General features: G+C 39.4%; 1 protein-coding gene across 2 annotated transcripts in view; it reads left to right on the forward strand.

The window, feature by feature from the left end:
- The window catches only part of AKAP12 (A-kinase anchoring protein 12), a 1210996-nt gene extending 1201126 nt beyond the window's left edge, over positions 1 to 9870 (forward strand). For both annotated transcript variants that reach the window (XM_044087834.1, XM_044087914.1), the window contains one exon: positions 6468 to 9870. The gene's annotated coding sequence lies outside the window, so the exon portion shown is untranslated. The remainder of the gene's footprint in view (positions 1 to 6467) is intronic.
- Positions 9871 to 23106: the final 13236 nt, after the last annotated feature.

Consider the following 23106-nt stretch of genomic DNA (forward strand, 5'->3'; position numbering starts at 1 on the left):
GTTACTGCTACACACAGCATGGAAAATCAGTCCCTAATAACATCAGGCCACATTCCACCAGGGCAACAGCCACTTCAACAGCCTTTCTCAGAGGAGTACCTACCAAGGAAGTTTTGGAGGCTGCAACTTTGAGTTCAGTGCACACCTTTTCCAAGCATTACCACTTGCCTCTTTACTCTAAATCCAGAGCAGGATTTGCCACTGCAGTTCTGCAGGGCCTCATAGCCAATCCTAACTCTTTATAGACCAGCCACCCAACCTTAGCTTTGGGATTCTACCCAAGTGTAATGACTGCAGCAGTGTAACACTATGAACATAGTACAGTTTTGTACCTACCATAAATGTAGATGTTTGAGTGTTCACACTGCTGCAGTCCAGGTTACCCTCCCTCCAATCCCTCTGAACTAGATGGACTTATCTATACCTTTCTGTCCTATACAACCTTTGAGGTGTATTTGCTTGTAACTGAAGGTATTGTTTTTATTTTCTATGTATATTTTTTACTAGCAATATGTATTGCCTACCTACTTGGGGGCACCTGACATCTGGGGCAAGAAAAACTGAAGAAAATGGCGTCTGATGCATCTTGTATACCCCTGACGCACTGACGTCAGGGAAGAAGCGACAGCAACCGACGCCGGACCAAGACTTTGGAACTCTGGCCGACTGTGGGACCGCCTGACGGCAGGATAACCCAAGTGTAATGACTGCAGCATTGTGAACACTCGAACATCTACATTTATGGTACTTGCAAAACCGTACTTTAGGGATGGCATGACTCATGCACAATTGTGTGTGCTTGTACAGTGCCTTAGTGTAGGATTCAGCCATTGAACATTCAGTTCCCTTCTGCATGGGTGTCGTGAAGTTTCACTTCTGACTCGAGTAGCATGAAGTTGGCTTTGGCAAAGTTTTTAAGTGGTTTCCTTGCTTGAGGGTGGGGATGGATTGTGGATGTCAAGGGTGATTAGTTTATGGTCAGACCTGACCAACGAGGGGGTGACCACTGGTGTGGAGCATCTATTTCCCATGTTGGTAATGACCAGGTCTAGGATATTTGAGCCCTTGGTGGGACTATGAATTTAGTTGGTCTAGGGCGTTGGAATTAATGAATTCCAAGAAACGTTGGGCGAAAGTGTTGGGTAACCCGAGTAGTTTTCCCAGTTAATTGCGAGGTAATTGAAATCACCCAGTATTAGGGTGTTTGGCTGTATCTTATTGTTTTCCAGTATGTTTAGAAAGGTATGGTGGGACTCTTGGAGCATGGTGGGAGATCCGTAGCAAGCTACAATTTGGATTGCAGCCTTTACCTAGTGTCAGTTGCACCTGGAGAATTTCAGATGCATTATGTTGGGCGACTAGCCTGGAGGTGTGAATGTCCTTGGTGAATATGGACACTCCTCCACCTTTCGTGTTTCGGTCCTGGTTTGGTGGTCGAAAAGTGTGGTAAGAGTTGTAGCCTGGTATTGCCGGGGTGCTCTCTGGAGCCTTGAACCAGGTCTCTGTTACTGCACGTATATCAATGTTCTCCATTTTTAGGAGTGCCTCGAGAGAGTGCATTTTGAGGTTTAGACTTCTAGCATTGAGTAACATTACCCACAGATTTTGCATATTTGTGGTTGTTACGTTGGTGGTTTTGTCATTTGGACCTTGCCTAAAAAAAACACTATAGGGGTGGCAAGGGCCTTGGCCAGTATTCTGAATCCCAGGGGTGACAGGTGCAGACCATCTCTGGCAAAGCATTGTGGTTTGTCAATCATGTCATCCCAGGCATACAGATACTGGATCCCCTTTGAATGACACCAGAAGCTTAGCCAGTTGTTGAAGTCAATCATTTTGCCCTTATACTGTGGTATAATTTTGGGCGAAGGCAGGATGCTACTCAGGGCTGTTAAGCAACTTTTTTGATAACCGATCACAAAAACATTCAACACGACTCAGGCAACAGAAGGTAGAAAGGGCTGTCGCCAAGCCTAGGGAGCCTATGACAAAGAAGGTAACAAGATCCTGTAGAGGTAGTAGAAATATTTTATGAAAGCCTGTATAAAATGGAAACATATGGAAATCAAGAAATATACAAATGGAAATGTTTATGGAAGAATTAAATATGCCAAGGTTAGAGGTAGATGAGGCTGAATTACAAACTGTTAGGAGATGAGGAAAAAAATTGATGTATAACCAATCTACAGGAAAATCCCCAGGAATAGATGGTATTCTGTGGAAGTTTGGAAGCTAGGATGGAAATACTGATAAAGATCTGAAAGGTTTTGTTTAACAGTGTTTTAAGAGGAGAATTACCAACATCCTGGAAGAAAGCAGTGGTAGCTGTAATACTCAGAGGGTAAAGAATCATCAGACCCAGCTTCATAAGGCCCATTTCAATACTAAACCATGATTATAAAGTGTTCATGCTTATAATGCCTAAAAGAATGGCAAAAGGAATGCCAAAGTTGATAGATATGTATCAACGTGGCTTTGTGGAGAGGAGGCAAACATGTGACAACATTAACAGAGCACTGATGATTCAGAGAGAAGCAGAATCAAAAAAATACCATTTTTGTTGGTGGGTTGCAGAGAAAGCATTTGACAGAGTAAGTTGAGACTGTATGAGCAGGGCAATGAAAGCATTTGCTGAAAAAATATAAGGTTGATTAGGAGGATATGAGGGATTAGAGGCAAAAATTAAAGTGGGCGATAATTTCTGCTTGACCAGAGGAGCCAGGCATCTTTCCCCTTTATTTTCATATTTTATATATACATACATACGTACATACATACAAACACACACACATATCCACTGGTAAAGAAAATAAGGAACTCAGAAATTCAAGGATATAATCTGTATGGTAGTCAAGAAAAGCTGGCTCAAAGAGAGAGAAATAGGGGATCCCTAAATGAAAGAGCACCACTGGTAGGGTTTTTAATAGAATCTAGAACAGAAGCTGCTGTTAAAGGAATAATTAGTAAAGCATATAAAATATTGCATGATAGTTATAAGAGTCAATCGGAGGAGCTTAGAAAGGAGTGGGAAGAGAGATTGGATAAACGATTCGCAGAGACAATGGAGGGATATATGTACATCTCTCAAATATGCAACAAAGTCTAGAAGATTTAGGATCTTTGCCTGGAAGTGTTTACATAGATATTTTTATACCCCAAGTAGACTCCAAATAATTTTTATATGACTGGCAAGAAAGAGGTGGCTGGGAATATTATTTTTTGGCAGTGTAATGAGCTAGCAGACTTTAGGGATTCCCTGCAGAGTGCTCTGTTGGAGATGCTGGGTGAGTGGATTGGATTGACTGCGGAGATTATCTTTTGAGCTATGATTCAGCATCAGTATTGTCCAAACATAGTAAAGCCTTGCTGAGTCTAATTATGGTGGCTGCCAAAGCAAATTACTAGAAAATTGAAATCAAAAGCTAAACTAACTATATTAGAAGTAGTGAATGTAGTAGCAAAGAGAACTGGAAATTAGATCTTTTGAAAAGTGTAGGAGCAAAGTACTTGGGGAAAAAATGGGAATTGTGGGAACAATGCATACAGGAGAGGAATGAGGTTTAAAAGATGGCTGGACTTAAGTGAGCTTTGTAATGTTTGACTGAACATGATTGGGTAGATTATAAGGGATGTATAATGTTTGCAACTGTGAGTGTCAGTATGGTTTGTGATGTAAAATGCTTGCAACTAGGATTGTGTTGGTGTGGTTTGCTTTCATTTCTATAAATGCATGATTGCTTATGTCATAAGATATTTAATAAAGATATTTCTTTAAAAAAAGGGGCATGAATTGAATAATTTATGTAATGTTGATTAGGTTGCATGATATATAGTCATATATGTGAAGTATAATGTTAGTGTTAATTTGTTAATGGTTTGATTACTTTGTATAAATGTAAATTTGTCTGTCACAAGTGATGATTCAATAAAGATGTTTAAAGGAGAACCACACCCACAGACTCAAAAAACATGTTTATTTCATCATGGTTTGGTGTTTCATACATTTTAACACCACTCTGGGACTATTTACAGGTTTTTAAATATTCTACATAATTTCTGAGTCTGACCACATGGGTGGTATCTTGAAGTAGTTCTGATTTAGTCTGCCTCTAGGTGTCCCACTATGCAGTGCTTGTCTGTAAAAAATTACATCATGCAAGCCTTTCTTCCTAAAGCTCCTGTCATTGCATTGATTTTTACATGCATACACTGCCGTCTTTCAGTCAGTTATTTTTGAGTAACGTTTCATGCTGTTCAATGACTACTTTAAACACCAGCAGTCCAAATGCCACAGAACAGACTTTCAAAGTGCTTTTTACTGCTACTTCATTTTAGAATGGCTAAAAACTGCAGCATTTTGTGAAGCCTGGCTTGTACTAATTTGAGTCACCTGCCATCCCCCCTTCACACCTAGCTTCCCTAGCTGTCAAAGTGCTAAGGGTAACCTGAGCTGTTACTTGCTGTGATTGACAGCTCACAACAGGAGACTTGACTCCTGTACTGTTTCCTTGTTCTGTACTGTTTCCTTGTTCTAGCATTTATTTTCTGTATGGGTAGGGGAAGGACCAGGGAGCTGTGACATCACAACATGGGTGGGTTTTAGAACAGTAGTGGTGATGTCAGAAATGGCCAGAAAACTGCCTGTATTCAGTGGCCTTGATGACATCAGTGAATTGGAGACTACTGCAAGCTTTTCCAGGGTGGGACAAAGGTTTTATGAAAGTGCAACCACCACAAGTACAGTAAGGCACTGTTCTAGTGGAGAGAAAGTCGATTTAAAATAATTTAAATGCTGTATTGTTCAAAGCAGGGACAGTAAATAGGGAGAAAAAAGACCGAGAAGTTGAGTATATAATAATAGAATTCCCTTGTCCTTTAAAAACAAAAAGTAGGTTGTGATTCAGAATGGAGATTGAATCTTAGCTTATGTCGAAGTTCCAAAGTTTTCATATTAGATCTCTGCAGATCTTTGAAGTAAGTCACCTTGAGTCAGTATTCATTTATAGAAGCATTATTTATATCTAGTGGGGTTTTCCTCACAACTGTATTTTCAGCTCATTTGCTTTAGGGAATAGTTTTATGAAGTCATTATCCCTTTATAATTGATAGGACTGTCCTGGCTTAAATCCAGCTGAAATACCACCATATCTGCATCCTTGAGTTTCACAAAACTTGGAACTTTTAGCTAAAAGAAAGATCTGCTGAAGCACATCTAGCATGTTGAGTGAGTGTTTCAACTTTCAGGGCTAATTGAACAACTACGGCTTTGCTAAAAAAGGTCTGACACAAGTTGTTTATTTTATTTTCAAAGCCTCATAAAAGCAGGGTTTACTATTGTCACAGTTCTAGTCAGGTGACTTTGAGCTTTGGTACTTTTTTGTATTTTTAACCACAGGCAGTCCCATAAAAGTATGTTCTGTTGGTAACTTTATTAGCCTGCAAAGAGTGTGTTGTAATGAACAAGAGACTTAAATACAAACAGGGTGGCACACAAGACTAAACCCATAAAATATTTTTTAAAGAAACAATCTTGTGTGTAACAGCTTCTGTAATGAGAGTTGTCTCGAATATACAGAAACTGTAAAAAGGCAGTCCTTTTTAGTACTGGAATGGTGCATACAATCCAACTATTGTTGCTTTTGGATTAACGTAGAAAAAATGGGGCTTAGTTTTTATTATTCACTTGAAAATCACGTTAAAAAATGCATATACAAATACAAAAAGAAGCTAAGGAACAGCTGTGGGGGTGAAAAATGCACTAAAGGCGAATAAAGCTTCTTTAAATTAATACTGACTTAGGCAACTTGTTTTGAATATTTGCAGGGATTTAATGCAAAAACTTCAGAACTTCTGGATAGATGATGTTCACTCTCCTCCTTGAACCACTACAAGCTACTTCTTTAGCATTTGTTCTGTTCATCTTGGATGGGGTATCTGGGCTCCCCCATGTTGGTTTAGTGTGGATTGGGCTGCTTCCAAAACTTGGGACCTTTACTGTTCTTGGACTGCAGAGCAATATTTGTTTCAATTTACTATTTGCTTTACATTCACTTGTATCCCATTTGTGTAAGAAGGTTTGCCATTTGTCCATTTAAGTAACATTTTGCATTTTTTTTACCTTATGCCCTTGGCATCTGCTGTTAGATCCTAAATTGAAATAGGCCTTATTGTTTGAATCACTGTTGACTTTTCAGGTACTTCATACTGCAGGGAGTTTTTGGAAAGTTTTTTCTTTGGTGCTGGGTCTGAGATATTACTAATTAGTGAAACAGATGTGATTGTATGTCACAATTGATGTCCACTATTATTCACATTTACTGGACTTCAGAAATGTTACTGTTTTGAAATAAAAACACCACTTCTGAGTTAGGCAATTGTTTTCCATGACGGATGCATTTAAAAGCGATTAGCTCAAGTCCATTTTGTGAATGTGTTTCACCTAACACTGTTTTCTATTATTTTGACAGATATTTTGAAGTAAACGTAAGCTGTAAAATCAAAAAATCAATCTGAAAGCTGTGAGTAAAGAGAATTCTACTGACTGGGCTAAAGACTTTCTCTTGTCTGCTAAGAGACAACCGCCCCTGCATCACTCCCGTTAAGCAAAGTTGACAATCCTGAAGATATCAGGGGCAGTACACATCATTCTTTTTCTCCCATAACTGACCACTTTTGTAGATTTTTTTTTTTGTTTGTCTACTTTGATAATGCTGTAATATAGTGTGCGTCTCTTGACTTGTTTCCTACAGCTTCACTTGGATAAAAGTGGAATGGGCACATTGTTGGATTGTCTTTAGCTCTCCAGAACACCAGTAATATGTGTTAGTGCTGCTTCATGTGTATTTATATGTTGTATAGTAAATATATATATTTTTTATTTTTCCAAGCATTACCATAAGAATATAAAAGTTATTCCATATCGGAGTGGTGCAACTGTCCCAATGTGGTCACCACTGAATTTGTAGCATAAAATAAAGCTGCCTGTAAGTGTTAAAATTTTTACCCAGCATACATTTAAACTGAATCCTCTCTGCATGTGTGACCTTTGGAACTGGATGTAGTTTGATGCAACTGCCACCCACATACGTACTGCTCGGATCCAACCAGCTTGGTATGCCCAGTCAGAAGGAAATGTTTGTGGATACATAATTTCTTATTTAAATGCAGTCTTGTTTATAAAGTCATTTTAATGTAAATTATTGCCCTAAGTTATTATTAGAAAGCGGTTTGCAAGTCTGACAGATTTGAAGAATGTATTGTTGAACACTGTCCCCAGTTTTAAAGTATATGAAGGGCCATTGCAGGTACTAGGGTTTAAACAATCACACTGATACATTTTGTAATTAATGCACCTACAGGGACTAATCATTAACTGTCTAGGACTCATTTTTGTCTGGAAATATGAAAATAGGAAACACAAGTACTTCAGAAGTTAAAGATGTGAAAAAACTCATGAAATAATGACTATGGCCCAGAGCTGTCTTTTGTTTGAACCATGCAGTGTATTTGTTGTGCTAGTGGGAAAATAGTTATCCAAAGAAAAAGGTGTATTTGTAGAAAAACTGTTCTGTGTATCATATTTGCTCCAGTTTGCAGTTGGGTAGGCTGTGGGGGGAAACCTAGCTGCATGGACATAAGTGGAATTAAAACAGAAGCAACATGCTTTCTACTCTTACTAGCTGATCTCTTGACTACTGCAAATTACTGGCAGTCAAGGGCATTTTTAGCAGGTGGTGAGTGGGATAATTAAACAGTCACTGCTTGTGTTGGTGATAGTTCACGGTTCTTATGTTTCAGCTTAAAAAAGGGTAGTTTGCTTTTTGGGGACTAGTGTTTTTATGAAATTTTGTTTGCAATTAGAAATGTGAAATAATATTGAACATAATGGGGCCAAGGGGGTTTCCAGGATCTCCCTCTGGTGGTGGAAGTCCTGAAACTCTTATGACTGCTGTCTGTGTAAAGTTTTATGCCAGTGTAAAAAAAGCTTCACTACGCTTAACATTCGCTTTTTCAGTGAACACACTGAAAATCGTTACATTATATTTAAGCTGTTACACACATTATATTTAAGCTGTTACACCTCAAAAAAAAATTTTTGTGGAATGCCAATTAACTTGGCAGTGCTTTTATTTGAAGATGACATGAGTAATTTGTATTATTGAAGAGAACTGTTCCCAACATTCAGAACAGCTCTTTATAGAACAAAACAATGTAGTGCAGAGGTCAGCCTTATAGCAAATTACTATTCACACTGTAATATTATGCCAATTTAATGTTAAGGTTAGGTGGGAAGGCTAGGAGATGAGTCATTTTCTTTTTTGAAAAAAGCTTTTACCCAGGATATGACAACTCAATGTGTTTGATCTGTGATCATAAATCCCAAAGATGTTTCTCATGTGCTACTACTTATTAATTCACAATGTCTTCTGGCGGTTTTAGAACCTATTTGGCCCTAGTTACCTGAGGCTTCCATCACTACCAAGAGTTTGTCTCCTGCACAAGTACGTTAGCCAGACTTCCAAATCTGTTTTGAATAGCTTGTGTGACTACTCTGCCGTATTGCACATGTCCAGAATTGCAAGTACTTGCTTTGAAATTGGTAGGTATAATGCCTTCTGAGTATCCTAACCACTTCTGAAATGTGCATCTTTAAAATTATATGAATTTTGTGAAAAAAATTTGGTTAGATTAAGACAATCCAGGGGTTCTGCATTTTATCTTGCCTCAGGCTGCAGTCAGTCTAAGGTGGGTTGTAACGCACCCCTCCTTCTGTGCCTTATATTACTTAAGTATGCAGCTTCTTCTGGAAAATTGACCGACATAGATTCATTTTTGAGTGCCTCTACTGCATAGCATTAATGTTTTAGGATTGATTTTTTTCCTCAAGTTGCAAAGAGTCACAAAAGTAAAGTCCCTAAATCAGTGCCATGTTTTGTTGCAGAATTGTGTTCTGGCTTTAAACTGAATGTTGTAAAGCTATCATTGTTTATTCTCGTTAAGAGCAACTTAATACAAGCAAGTATATGGAAAAGCAGGAATTTATACATGCATATTAAAGCACCACAGTGTGTACTACATTTTTGCAGATAGAAACTACTGCTTTGAAAATCAGAAAGATAATGCAAATATACAGCAGTTTTCTTTATGCCAAATAGCCCGTTTTCATTTTCAGTGTAGTTTAAAGTTTAGTTTAATGCTATCACGGGCTTCTGATGTGCTGTAGCGCTTTAATTTCTAAAATGACAGCAGCATTGAAGGTGATGCACCATCTAGTGTTATGTGACGCAACACATTGCTCAGCAGATATTACCCCTTATTTGATACAGTGCAGACTATATCTGCTTTGGCAAACTGATGTGACACTGCACTGTTCTTACTGTACAGAATTAGGCACATTAGAAGTCGCCACACACTAATAATGTTTGTGGTTTCTGATACCTTAAGAAGTGACTTAAGAATGCCCAGTCAGAGAGTGCAAAGAAAGGTGTAATCGTTGCTGCTATTTGAAAACTGTTGAAGGATTTTATTGATGCTTTATGTAAATGTGAACAAGCACAGTGTTCTTTTTCAGATGGCAGCTCCTTGTGTTTTTCTTGTTTCTGGGCATGGTTTACAAAAACATTTCTGGATTGCTTGCATTCATTGTTTTTACACCACCAAAAAAATGTGAACTTACTTGTACAAATTGTATACCTACATATGTTAAAAGATGCACTGTAATAAGGCTTAACTAATGCTTCAGCAAGTACAAACCAAGTAACTAGCATGAACTATGTAATCACAATTCTTTTATATAGTTCCAAAGCTGTTAATAATGTAAAATTAATTTCTCTAAATTTCCTTTAAATAAAGTTAGCCTTGATTTAAAAAGTGGAGCCTTTAATGATTATGTAGCATCTTCTTGGGAGTCATGTGAAGTAGCTGCATGTTTTTTTTTCTATCTGTATGTACCTTTTGAGTTAAATATGCAGGAGATAAAAGGTGTGCAAAGGGCCAGAATAATGTGGTTATCAAAAATATCAGAAAGGATTTACTGCATTGCACTACATTTTATCTGCTTTTTTAAAAATCTTTCTTCCTTACTGCTCGCCAGCCATCATCCTGTTATTCTTGGCTGATGCATTTATTGGCTTATGGAGTAAGAACCAGTTCTCTCTCTTTCTACAGTAGATGCTGGCACTGCAGTGATCTGAGCTGCTTCCAGTCCCCAAGGATGGGTGACTTGACAATGGCCACAGTCCCATCTCCTTTGTCAGCTCCTCCAGTGTCAGAGTTGCTACTCAGTCCCAGGTCATGTGTCACAGTTGGGGCTTTACCATTCTTTCTTTACTAGGGTGCCCAAATGTAAAGTGCTGTTTGCAAGGTACGGCACTGCTAACAGAAGAAATCAGTAACCTAACTTAAAAATATTGTGATTAATATAATCAAGGGCAGTTTTTCCATATGTACTATCACTGAATTATGTTGGTAAGCTGATTTGACACTGCATTTTTAAGTTACCATAACGACATGTATTCTCTACTCCCATAGTTTCTTAATGTTTACCTGCTCGAAAAAAAGCCCACATTGTTATGATGTATTTCTGACCATTCAAAAGCACCTCTGCCCCAAGCAAATGCATAATAAGTTTTGTCACAGCATCAGTTTTCTAAATTCTCTTCCCTACAACCCTTATTTACAATGACAGACTCTTGTAGGCCAGATAGCCTAAAATAAAGTTCTGTGTTTGTGGATTTCCTTTGTTTTTTTCTGTTAAAAGGAGTATTTTGGTAATCCTGTAGAGCATTTGTGCATGGGCTTTATTTTTACTTGACAAAATGATGTAACAAGTAAACAGAAGTTAATGTCACCAAACTTTGGGATTGGACAGAAAAGCTTGTATAGCAAGATTTACAGGTGTATAAATAAGATGATGAAAATCTTGCAGCCTATTTGAATATGCAGCTTGCTGTGAAAAACTATGCCAGACGCAGATCTCACTGTTTGTACACATCCACTCTTATCCACCTCATTCACGGACGGTTTCTCAACTACTAGTGAAGTGAATTCCATGTCTCAAACATCCATTGAGTGAAGTACATCATATACATGAGTTTAGTGATACTTATCCACAATCTCATCAATAATACTGTTTTTTTTTTCCAGGTCATGTACTAATAAGGTCCCTGATGTGCTTCTACCTTGTAGATGAAAGGGGTGACTTGTATTTCTACATGAATTCTCTGCCATTCCCTGGACATCCCATTAGTCTGCTGTCATCTGAGGTAGTCCCCAACATTGTGCATGCAGTGTGCTAGGTGAGGGCTTTCAAGGACCATTTATTCTGACAGAACAACCGTGTCTAGAGTTCATGTACACATGAGCATCTTTTGAGTACTTGCACTGCAGAGAAGTGATTTCTCTCTGTTAGATTTGACATCAGATCCTCCTTGGCTGTTCTTAAAGTAGGGTTTATTTTCTCCAGCAATCTAACATTTTTTCTTGGAAAATGCCACACTTTGAGAGATTCCCACACTCCTGGGGATGCTCCCCACAATATCACACATCAGCTGCAATAATGTACTTCTTCCCATTTTTTTCCCTTTTCTTATCTACACACAGTTTGAGCTGCCATTAATACTTCTGGATCTTATTTTTTCTGACTGGATTTCCAAATTTGAGTAGAATGGTCAAGGGAGGTTCCCGGTCTGAATGGAAGACTGTTCAGGGGACTCTGTCTTTTCTCACTTTTCCTAAGTTTTTTGTGGGGTGATCATTCCCAGCTGATGCAGATGTTTATTGTAAAGGACCAATACTGTGCAGTATCATCGATGATAGCTTAAGCTATTCATTCATCCTGCCCAAATTTCCTGAGCATTGGGCATCCCCACTACTCTGGAAGTCGAGATTGATAGTAGAATAGTGGTCTCAGTCATCTCAGGACTCAACAATTCTTGCTATGTCATAGCCAGATGTTGGTTCCCAGGTGTATATGGATGGCTACCCAAAGGCACAGATTTTGGAGGACTTGTCATACCCATGGTATCCAAGCAGTTAATACAGGAACCCCATTCTCAGAGTAAGGAGAAAAAAAATTGCCAGTTTATTAAAAGTGTCTTGGAGTTTGTAGTGAGGGACAGGTGCCTGTTCAGTGCCCCCTCCCTAATCTCCCATGGTGCTAGTCCAAGCTATTTTTGATTGTAGGTGATTTACTAAGAAATATATAGCAGCATGGCCAGTGGGTGCTATTTGTTATACACCACTCATTACAGATCTGCTTGAGTTGGCTTCCCGTTTTGACAAGGTGGGTTCTGTCAGTGAGCCAGTTTTCTACCCATCTGGTAACATATGGATTGATGCCTAGTTGAGAGTTTATTATACCCAAGTGGGGGAATAGTATCAAACGCTTTGGCCAGGTCAAGGTAGGCAGTGTGCACAGTCTTCCCCACGTCCATGGACTTGGTGACTGTCTCAAAGAAGTCAACCAAATTTAACAGGCATGACCTCCCTTTGACAAAACCAAACTGTGTGGGATCGAGTGTCTGGAGGTTGCCAAGGTCCATGATCTGCTCCATGGCCTTGCAGATCAGGCTAGGTAGGCTGATGGGTCTATAATTTCCTGGATCGGTGGATGCTCCATCTTTGTGCAAAGGGATGACAGTGTCCGTCCTCCACTTGGCTGGGTTGAAGCCAGTACTCAGGCTTTGGTTGAATAGGGTGCCTAATGGTGCTGCAAGTTCCTGCCTGAGTTCATGTAGGATGAAGCCTGGGATGTTATCAGGTACCATGGAGGCTGTATATTTTGCCTTTGAGAGAGCAGTGATAATTTACTCCCTAGAGATAAGTAGAGGGGGGTAGGTACTGGGAATGTCTTGTTTTACTGATGGGGGGACAGAGGGGTTTTCACTGAACCTGTCTGCCAGCAGGTTGGCTATATTTACAGTGTTTGTATATGTGGTGTCCTTTTCCACCTGTTCTCAGCAGATCTGGACACTTCCCTTGAGATTGCAGACATATGTGAAGAAGGCCTTATGATTGTCTTTAGTAGAGATGGCCAGTTTAAACTCAAGTTTGCTTTGGAGGATTTCACTAGTGCTTTTTATTTGCTTGTTCAGGCTAAGGAGAGATTACTTCCCATTAGGCACCTGATCCTTCTTGGTCCTGGACAGCATTTTTTCCCTTTTATTAGAGTTTATTTATTGCAGATGTCCTCCAGACAGGTTTACTCTTCCTTGAGGAAGGTGATTTTGTCTGGTCTGGTATTTAATTCCATGCATCTATATAAATTCTCATATAGTACTTTGGTTTACGTTTGGACATGTCTGTCAGTTCCTATGGAGGGGGGAGGGGGCTGAGAAGCTGTTTATACCTTCCCTTAGGAGGTTGTAATCAGAGTTGGAGAAGTTGTTTTGTTTGACCCTAGCTGGGGGGGGGTATGCTGACTTTGAAAGTGAATGCTTTGTGGTCAGATCTTACCAGGGATGATGATGCTGTAGGGATATTGCAGTGGCTACTCGTGTTTAATACAGTCCAAGATATTTTCACCTCTTGTGGGGGTGTCGACCAACTGGTCCAAGGCATTTGCATTGATATAATCAAGGAATCTATGGGCATTTATGTTTTGGCATGAGGGTTTTTTTCCAATCTATGGTTGGAAAGTTAGTCGCCAAGGATCAGGATAAAGGGTTGAATCTTGATAGATTTGAAGGTCCAGATAGGTGGAGTGGGCATCTTAAGTCAAAATTGGAGGCCTATAGCTAGCTATGATTTGAATAGGTGTCTTGTCAATTAACTACACATGGTTTGGGGTCTGAATGTATGATAGGATGAATAACCTGGTATGGCTGGTGTGCTCTCTGCAGCTTTGAGCAAGGTTTCTGTGACTGCACAAATGTCAGTATCTTTCAGGATTAAGAATACTTGCAATGAGTGCAGTTTCATGTTTAGACTCCTAGCGTTTAGCAGCATGACCTTTAATTTATGTTTTGATAACATTTTCATGTTGGTAGTTTTGACCTCCTGGCATTGTCTAAAAAAAGGCACTATGGGGAGGCAAGAGCCTTTGCTAGGAGCCAGAAACAGGCCATCTCTAGCAAAGCATTGTGGTTTTGTCAATCATGTCATCCCAGGCTGTCAGGTACTGGATCCCCTTGGAATGACACCAGAAACTAAGCCAATTGTTAGTCAATCCTTTTCTGTTTGTATTGAGGCATCATCATGGGTGACTGTAGAATGCTACTTAAGGTTAAGAATATACCTGCCTGGGACATTTATTCATTGAGCTCGATCATGTCTCTTTTCATATAGTCCAGGGAGGTAGGTCTCAAGTCATTCACACCAACATGGACTATGACAGAGTCATAACAGTAAGAGTTTGAGAGACTTGAGTGAATGGGTGATGTGGTGGATTCTGACTCCCAACAAACCACTAACCATGACTTTCTCCTTATCCAGCCTGGTGAAGGGCACATCTGTGGGTCACAATGGAGTCTCCTATGACTATGTTGGGTTTGTTTATGGCCACTTCCAACTAGAATTTGGTGAAGTACAACTTCAAACTAGTGGGTTAGGCCTTAGTGGCTTTGAGAGACAGGTGTGTGGACTGTGTGGGGTGTGGTAGGCAGTGGAGTTTGCATGTGTTTTTGCCTCTGAGGTCTCTCTTGTTTGGGTATGTTTTTGTTGAGGAATTTACAACCTTCTCAGTGCCAGATATACTGGCTTGTGGGGGAGAGAGCATTGACACTTAGGAGCGTGAAGTAATTGAATCTCTCTCAAATTGTTCCTAGGTGGTAGTAGTAGAGGGTTGTCTGTGTACATGAGGCAGTTGCTACACTCTCGGGATGCCCATATTAACAAGACTGGCAGGAGAAAAAGTTGAAAATTGTCCATCCATATTTGTCAGAAACTGAGGGAGAGCGGTCAGAGAGAGCTATGAGGGTAAAGAGTGAAGGGTCTAAGAGTAGTACACAAATTTCTGTACAATAACCCCATTGCAGAGCAAGATGCAGCATTCCTAGAAACATATTTGACAAATTCAGCTAAAAAAATGCAATTGAGGCAGCCCTGAAGTATCAGGAGCATATTAAGTAATTCCAGAATTATTGTGTTGGAGATGCAGTATGAAACCCTGAAGGCAACTATGACCATCCAAGTCCATGCTGTTTTACAGTTGTGCAAGTATGTGATGAAATGGGAGATATAGTACCATGGATGCAACATTTGGGGCTGTTGCAACAGGGTCAGTTATCAGAAGACATTCTGGACTGAGGGATCTACTTCCTTTCTGAGGATGTGAAGATTCAACTTAATACCAGCTTGGAGAAGGAGTTGCTCCTCACACTTCTATCTTACAGTTGTTGTTCTTTAGGCTTTTCCCGGTTAAGGGTCGCCACAGCGGAACTCCGGTCTGCTAATGATTGGCAGTAGATTTTTACGGCGCCAGCCTGACACCCAACCTTCAACAAAGGCATGCCCATTCACGCATGTCTTTCGAATGCCACTTGACCGCAGGGAGGACATGCAGACTCCACACAGAAGGCGCTCCAGCTGAGAATCGAACGGGAGAACCTCTTGCTGTGAGGCGACAATGCTACTATTGCACCATGGAGTAAAACTCCTGTTTCACACTAACATGTATCGCATCTAGGCATGGGCCTCTCTACCAAAGGAAAGAAGACCGACAAAATACATGAAGACCACACAGAAAAGATGGCAGCAAGACAATATATGAAAGTCAGGGAAACAAGCCTCAGCCCCCATTAAGGAGCAGCTTTAAAAATACCAACATATTTCATCCCCAAAACTAACTGGATTGCCCCTGGATGGGGGCTAACGGGCCACTTCCATCTAGAATTTGGTGAAGTGCAACTTTGGACCAGTGGGTTGTATATTGTCAGTAGAGTGTACAGTATGCATATTCACATCCCCCCAAAAACATGGACCAAGAACACCTTGATGGTCATCATAATTACTGTTCAGTACTCCTTTCCGAGATCCTGTGTTGCAGGTAGCACACAGCCATTCACTAAAAGGTGCATTGATGAGCTCCAACTTGATCTTTATTGCCATGCAGTTTGCATTGGTTGCATGCTCTCAGCAGAGCACGTAATCAGCCTTTTTCCAGAGACAGTTAAGCACCCAAAAGGAAATTTTTTTTGTATCTTGGTTGTTGGTTATTGTGGAATAGCCAACATCTGAGTCTTAATATAGTACAGACGAATTGCCTATAAAATAATTTAGTCTGGTAAGAAAATACCACATAAGCCCATCATAAGTATCTCTGCCTTGGCCCAGAGCATGATGTAGATTTGTGTCCTCACTGTGCATCATCCATCAGAAGCACAATTTGACGATGTCAAGTCTCTCTACAGGACTTTGCTAAAAAGGGGGCTTGAGACTGGTTTGAGGCCATCATGGAATCATCCAAGGCCTCCTGGAACCTTTCTTCAAAAAGAGAAAAGGAGAAGTGTGAAGAAACGGAGAATTGCAGATAAAACAAGGAATGTTCCACCACGGTAAGATAAACATAAGACTTTAATGTATAAAATCAATTCACACCCTCGGAACAAGGACAGGCACTTTCGGCAATATGCCTTCTTCAGATCCTGATTAACTAGTCCTGGTACTATGTAATCGATTTGTGGATGATATATTTGCCCTATAGGGAAGGGGATGAAGAAGGAATAAATGTTTTTGAGTATCTAACAAATACTACCACCTTTCTTAAATTTGAAGTTAATGTCTCTAGAGAAATGGATTTCTTAGATGTGAAATTGCAATCGAGCCCAACAGAGGGAATTGATACCATGCTCTACAGGAAATCAATGTGGAGAAACCACATGTTACATCATTCTAATATGCATCCTAGGTATATCTTCCGCAATATAGTGGATAATCAAGTGATGCGTATATCTAGGTCATGCACACAAGAGACTTTTATTCAAGAAGAGAATTATGTGACTTTGCTGAATGAGGATACAAGATGGACAAAATTAAGATGAATAAGGAGCGAGCCATGGCCATACGAGTCAGAAAGGGTAAGGCAATACTATTCAGCGTCTTAACAAAGTAATACCATTGAAAATTTGATTACTTCTGACCATGAAGTTAAGAATAGACAACAGTCATTGAGAGTGAATATTACCTATAGTACTGACAATGTTGCTGTGTATGCTCAGTGATCAAGAAATATTGGCCCATCTTGACTTCAGACAGTAAATTAAAAGAAATAGTCTGAGAGGCACCCTGCTTTAGAATGTAGAATGAGAATGTATGTTAATTGGATCTGTGGAGCCTGACTCCCTTCCTCTTTGCTTACAGGAAACCTCATTATTACATGGTTTCACAGGGATTCACACCACAAAATGAGGAATTAATTGTGAAAAATGGACCATGTTACACTTTTCAGGGTTATAATATTTTTAATTATAGTAACATTAGTATTGAAAAAACGCATTTTAGCTTGTTCTCTAAAGGACTAAAATTTGTGCCAAATAGAAGGGCTGACATCAGGAAAGTTCTAATTGATTTGAAGCTTTTTCTTAGGAAAAAGAACTTTGAGATTTTATTTCATGGCCAAAAGACAAATGACAATGTCAATGGTGGACTAAGAAGAAAAAGTACATTTAATCCACCATTGCATCCACAATTGAAAAACTTTGAGAGCTTGATGGAGAGAAGATTAAGAGATGAGTTATGTGGAAATAAGGTACCCTTTAATCTATCAAAGGATGAAAATTCCTTGTTAAACAGTTTGAGTATGGATAAAACAATCAGAATTTCTAAGCCGGATAAAGGGGGTGGGACGGTAGTTATGAATTATGAGTTATATAAAGAAAAAATGATGGAAATTTTGAGTAATGAGGAAAGGTACCATAGGGCATCTATAAATGAAATTAATACTGCGAATAGAAAAGTGTATTCTGTTCTTAATGATCTAGTTTTGGAAGGGTCAATTGACATTCCTACATTCCAGTATTTATATGTGGATAAACCCACGGTACCAACTCTGTTTGGTGTACCAAAAGTACATAAGCAAATTGAGAACCCACCCATGCGTCCGATAGTGGCTTCAGAAAATTCAGTAACAGCACCATTAGCTAAGTGGTTAGACTCAAAACTTAAACAAGTTTCCAATGTTGGGAATGGAGTGCTGAAAGATTCATGGGAAATGTTAGAATTAGTCACTGTGGATGTCTTTGAGAAAGACTTGATATTTTATACAATAGATATTGTTGATTTGTTTTCATCAATACCCCATGATGAAGGTATGAAGCTTTTTGAGGAAGCCCTGGTTGATTATGGGAAGTTTAATAGTAATGAGTTCTATTTGGTGTTAACCTTGATGGATGTGGTTCTTAGAAATAACTTCATACACTTTGAGGGAAAATTTTATAAACAAGAGCAAGGGGTAGCGATGGGGGCAAGATGCGCCCCGACGTATGCCAATGTAATTCTTTCAGTATGGGAAAAGAAGTTCATAATTAATTCCAGATTTAATCAATGTTGGAAATTATATAAGCGCTTTTTAGACGATATGTGCTTCTTGTGGATAGGTACGGATGAGGAATTCCAAGATTTTTTTGATTTTATTTCACAGTCGACGAACTTTTTGAAATTCACATACCAACGAGATAGGGATGAATTGAAATTTTTGGATATTAATATTGGCAAAAGTGAAAGTGGATTCTTCTCAAAGGTGTATAGAAAGACGACTTTCTCAAATTCGTATTTATCATTTACAAGTGCGCACCCTTACAATCAAAAGAAAGGGATTGTGAAGGGTCAGTATGTTAGAGCTTGTCGGATGACATCGAAGGAAACAGATTTTGATGAAGAATGTAAAATATTATATAGAATGTTTATGGAAAGAGGATATCCATCAGAATTGGTCAAAGAAATTGAGAAAGGGGTTAAGGAAGGCAGAAAGGGGAGATTTGCACCGATACTAGGTAGAGGCCAATTACTGGCTACGGCCATGCCTACAATAGACCAAAAAGGAAAGGAAAATAACTTTGTGGTCGATTATTGTGGGCAAGCCAATAGAATCACAAAAACTTTGGAAGAAGAATGGAGCAAGTTTAGTGAGCTATCAGAACTAAAGTTTTTGTTTGTAGAACCCATAAAGTGTACCTTTAGGAAAGGAAGAAATTTAAAAACTATACTAGAAAGGAATAAGGGACAGGATAAGTATAGGAGAACCAAGGTGGGTACTTTTAAATGTGGGAAATGCCCACAATGCCAACATATATATGTAAGTGAATCAATTTCAATTAAGAGTAGGGATTTGGTAGTGGTAAGTCCTTTTCGAATTGTGATACTTATGGCATAATATATATAGCTCTTTGTAAAGTATGTGACTCATTTTATGTTGGGAAATCGGAACGCAAGCTGAAAAATAGGATTTATGAACATTTCTATGAAATAAGAACAAATAATTCGAAGAATGCCTTATATAGGCATAAAATTGATTGCCCGTCAGCTACATACCATTTTTTTGTGTTAGAAGTTGTTGAAAAAAATATTAGGGGTGGTTATTGGGAGACATTAATCGAGTATAGGGAGCTTTTATGGCAATTACAATTGGAGGCCAATAAACCCCCTGGACTTAATGATCTGATTTCAATAACCCCAGTTCTTAAAATGAGGGCAGCTAAATTGTGAAGTACTAAATGCAGCTATTTTTGATTAAAATTATTTCATCTATATTTGTAATAGGAGCATTTTTAATATGAGCATTTTTAACTTGTATATTTATTTATTATGTATAATTATGAATGAAATTGATGTAATATGTATTTTGTATATAGGGAGATGTAGTTTATTATGTTAGTATAGAAATGTGTTTTAACCTATTTATATATATTTATGTAGTGTGATGGAAAGTGATTTTTTAATTTTCCTGTTAGGTTGTTCTTGAATTCATAACATTATAGTTTCTTCCACTAGATGGCACCAACGTACAATTATATGTATGTGTCAGTTGACTTTTTATGCAACTCAATATGAATTAGTATAACGAAGTTGCTTTTAAATTTAAGTTTTTAAAGTAAATAGTGCAATATTATCAAATAAGGGAAGTTCAGTATGATATGTCTAAATGAATTTAGGAAGTTAGTCTATCATTTTTCATGTAATACTAGTCAAATTACAACTTGCATTTAGTGAATGTTTTATGACTGTTTCAATAAGTGTAATGAAGAATGTCAGATTTTTTAATTGGTTTTTATCCAATTAGGGATTTTGTATTTAAGGGACATGCATTGTGGGTGTAAAATTGTCTGATGAAGTGATTTTACACGAAAACGCTGAGTGGAGTGTTTCTGGCGTTTACGCTATTTTTTATGCCTCATTAAACCATCTGAACGTACGCCTGGAGCCTTATTTCCTTCAAGTGCTTTTTGGTTTTGCTTTCATTATTACATGGTCACTGACTCCCTTCCCCCTTACTTGCAGGAAACCTTATTATTACATGATCAGGGATTCCCATAATTATCCACAAGAAAACCCATTAATTGATCTAGATGTGGCATACAATGCCCCATTTGGCATGTACCTCGCAAAGCACATGTAGCAGCTGGAGAGACCACAGAGGTTCCTCACCAGGAGAATCCAGGGCCACAACAATTTACCATACACAGGCTAAAAGCCCTATCCCTCTACTCATTCATACAGACTCCTCAGAGCTGACCACTGTCTGGCATACAAGGCGATCTCAGACCCCGCCTTGATAGGTAGGACTGCTGCATATCCACAAGTCGAGCTCCATTCGAGTAACCCACACACGTGGCCTCAACCTAGTCTGTGACATCAATAAGGACTTGCTGGCGGCACAAATTTGTGTCCCAGAGACTCCCCCATCTATGGAATAGACTTCCTCTCCATGTCAAGCAGAGTACCTCTTTACCCTCTTTTTAAGCGCAATCTGGATAACTGGATGAGAAAAAGAAAATACATCCCTGGATTCCAACTGTGTCCCTGCTGGCAGGGGCATCAGGTGCTGATTTGTCTATGCATGGGCTAAACTCTTGGCTAGGCTTATAAGGGCCTCAGGGCCAATAGCCTAGTAACTTCCTATGATCCCTGCATCCTAGCAATGGAGCAGTTTTAGCTGCTACCATGAATCCTATTCCAGCTGGCAAGGCAGACACAGCCCTTGATAGATTTCAGAAAAAAGTGCATGCAGTTGATACTCTATCCTTTAGGGCTTTAAACTGCCAGTCCTACAATACTGTCTTATATCAGACTCTGCTGGAATAGAGTTATAAGAGATTGAGGACAAAGACCTAAAGCAAGAGTTGCTGGGCTCGTGGGATTTTTCCTATCAGGTAGCCAAGTACTCTAAGAAATGTAACCGTGGTGCTATGAATGTGTCATACAGGACAACTGTGGTGTCAGGAGACAAATTAGGAGACATGCCTTGTTAAAGATTATGCCGCTGCCAGGCAGTTTGACGTATGAGCTCCTAAAGGCTCCTTTAAAAAATTTCTTCAGGCCCACTGCTCATGAGGTGTACCGGTAGCTGGAGGAAATAGGTAGGACTACCCAGGCTGTTTAGTAGATTTTTGCCTAAGTACAACAGGAATTTCCAAGCCAAGACATGGCCTTCTAATCAGAGACTATCCCAGCAGGTCATGCAAGGGGGAAAGGTAAGAACAAAAAGGAATCGCAGCAAAACAGAGAAGTCCAGCAGCCCTCAGGGCCGAGACTGAGGGATCAGCCATGACTCAGTCTAGCTGCTTCCTCCTCATTCCCCTGTAACCCCCTTCCTTCCCCAAAACATGGAGGGTATTTGTCCACATTTATAGACATATGGGAAGATGGTACTCGGGATGGATGAATGATTGGCATAAAAAAATTTATACAGTCTTCAGTTCTTAGAGACCTGAATTTAAAAAGAGCTTTCCAGTTCAGAGATCAAAACATTTTATTATTCGGGTTTTAAAGGACATGCTGGAAATGGGATATAGAAAAAGTTCCCTTATGGAGGAAGCCACAGAGTTTTAACTCCAGACTGTTTCTGGTACCAAGGAAGGAAGTTCTTTGGAAGCTCTGTCTGGGCCTTTATTTCCTAAACCAATTTGTAAGGGTGCTCAAATTCAAAATGCTCACTGTGCAAGGGCTACTGTCCCTCATTCCTCAGGGGTGCATTCATGATGACCTGTACTTGATAGACTCCTATCTTTATATCCACATAAATGAAAATCACAAGATTCCAAAGATTGGTGGGGGGGGGGCATTATCATTTCCTTGCCCTTTGACTGGTCCACTGCATACATAATAGTCCCAAAACGTCTGCCACCAGTGGTAGCCTTTTGCAGGACAAAAGACTTTCAAATTTATCCATTCCTAGATGACTGCCTAATACTATCAAAATCCTACGAGGATGTCTTGAATTTCACCCTAAACTACTTCAGATACCTAGGTCTTGACGGTCAACAGAGAAAGTTTCCTTAATTCCTTCACAGAGAGAGAGAGACTTTTCTGGAAGCATGTCTGTATACTTCAGTGCTGGAGCTTTCTCCTTCAGGACAAACTGGAGATGTTGACTATTCTACCAGATCCATACAAAACAAATGATTATTACCAGGTAGTATCTAAGGCTTTTAAGGTACATGGCAATATGCATTTTGGTGTTTACATTGGCCCACCTACACTTGAAACTTCAATGGTACTTGAAAAACAGGTGGAATCGGAACTTTCAACAGTTGGAAACCAAGTATTTCCTGCTGCCAAGGATGAAGAAGGAAATGTCATGGTGGATGCAGTAGTGTATCATGAACAAAGGGATGTAAGCCTCCCAACCAGCAAAGACCCTTGCAACAGACTTCTCAGATGTAGCATAGGGAGCTCGTATGGGGACCTTCAAGTTCAAGGGACTTGGAAAGACAGGATGAAAAAGAAATGCACATACATCAAGGAAAGCTTTTCTCCCTGCCATGCAGGGTGGAGGTGAAGTCCTGCAGGCATAACACCATAGTGATGTGGTACATGAACAGTGAGGGGATTTCCTCATATTTGCTTTGCAGGCTGGTCATTCGATCTTGGAAGATTGTAGCATTCGGGGATATCAGTAAAGGCCATGTATATTGCTTCAGAACAGAATTTATAGCAATCAGATGGAGTAGA

Source organism: Protopterus annectens, chromosome 1.part0 (assembly GCF_019279795.1).
Source record: "Protopterus annectens isolate FY-2018-M chromosome 1.part0, PAN1.0, whole genome shotgun sequence".
Lineage (NCBI taxonomy): Eukaryota > Metazoa > Chordata > Ceratodontiformes > Protopteridae > Protopterus > Protopterus annectens.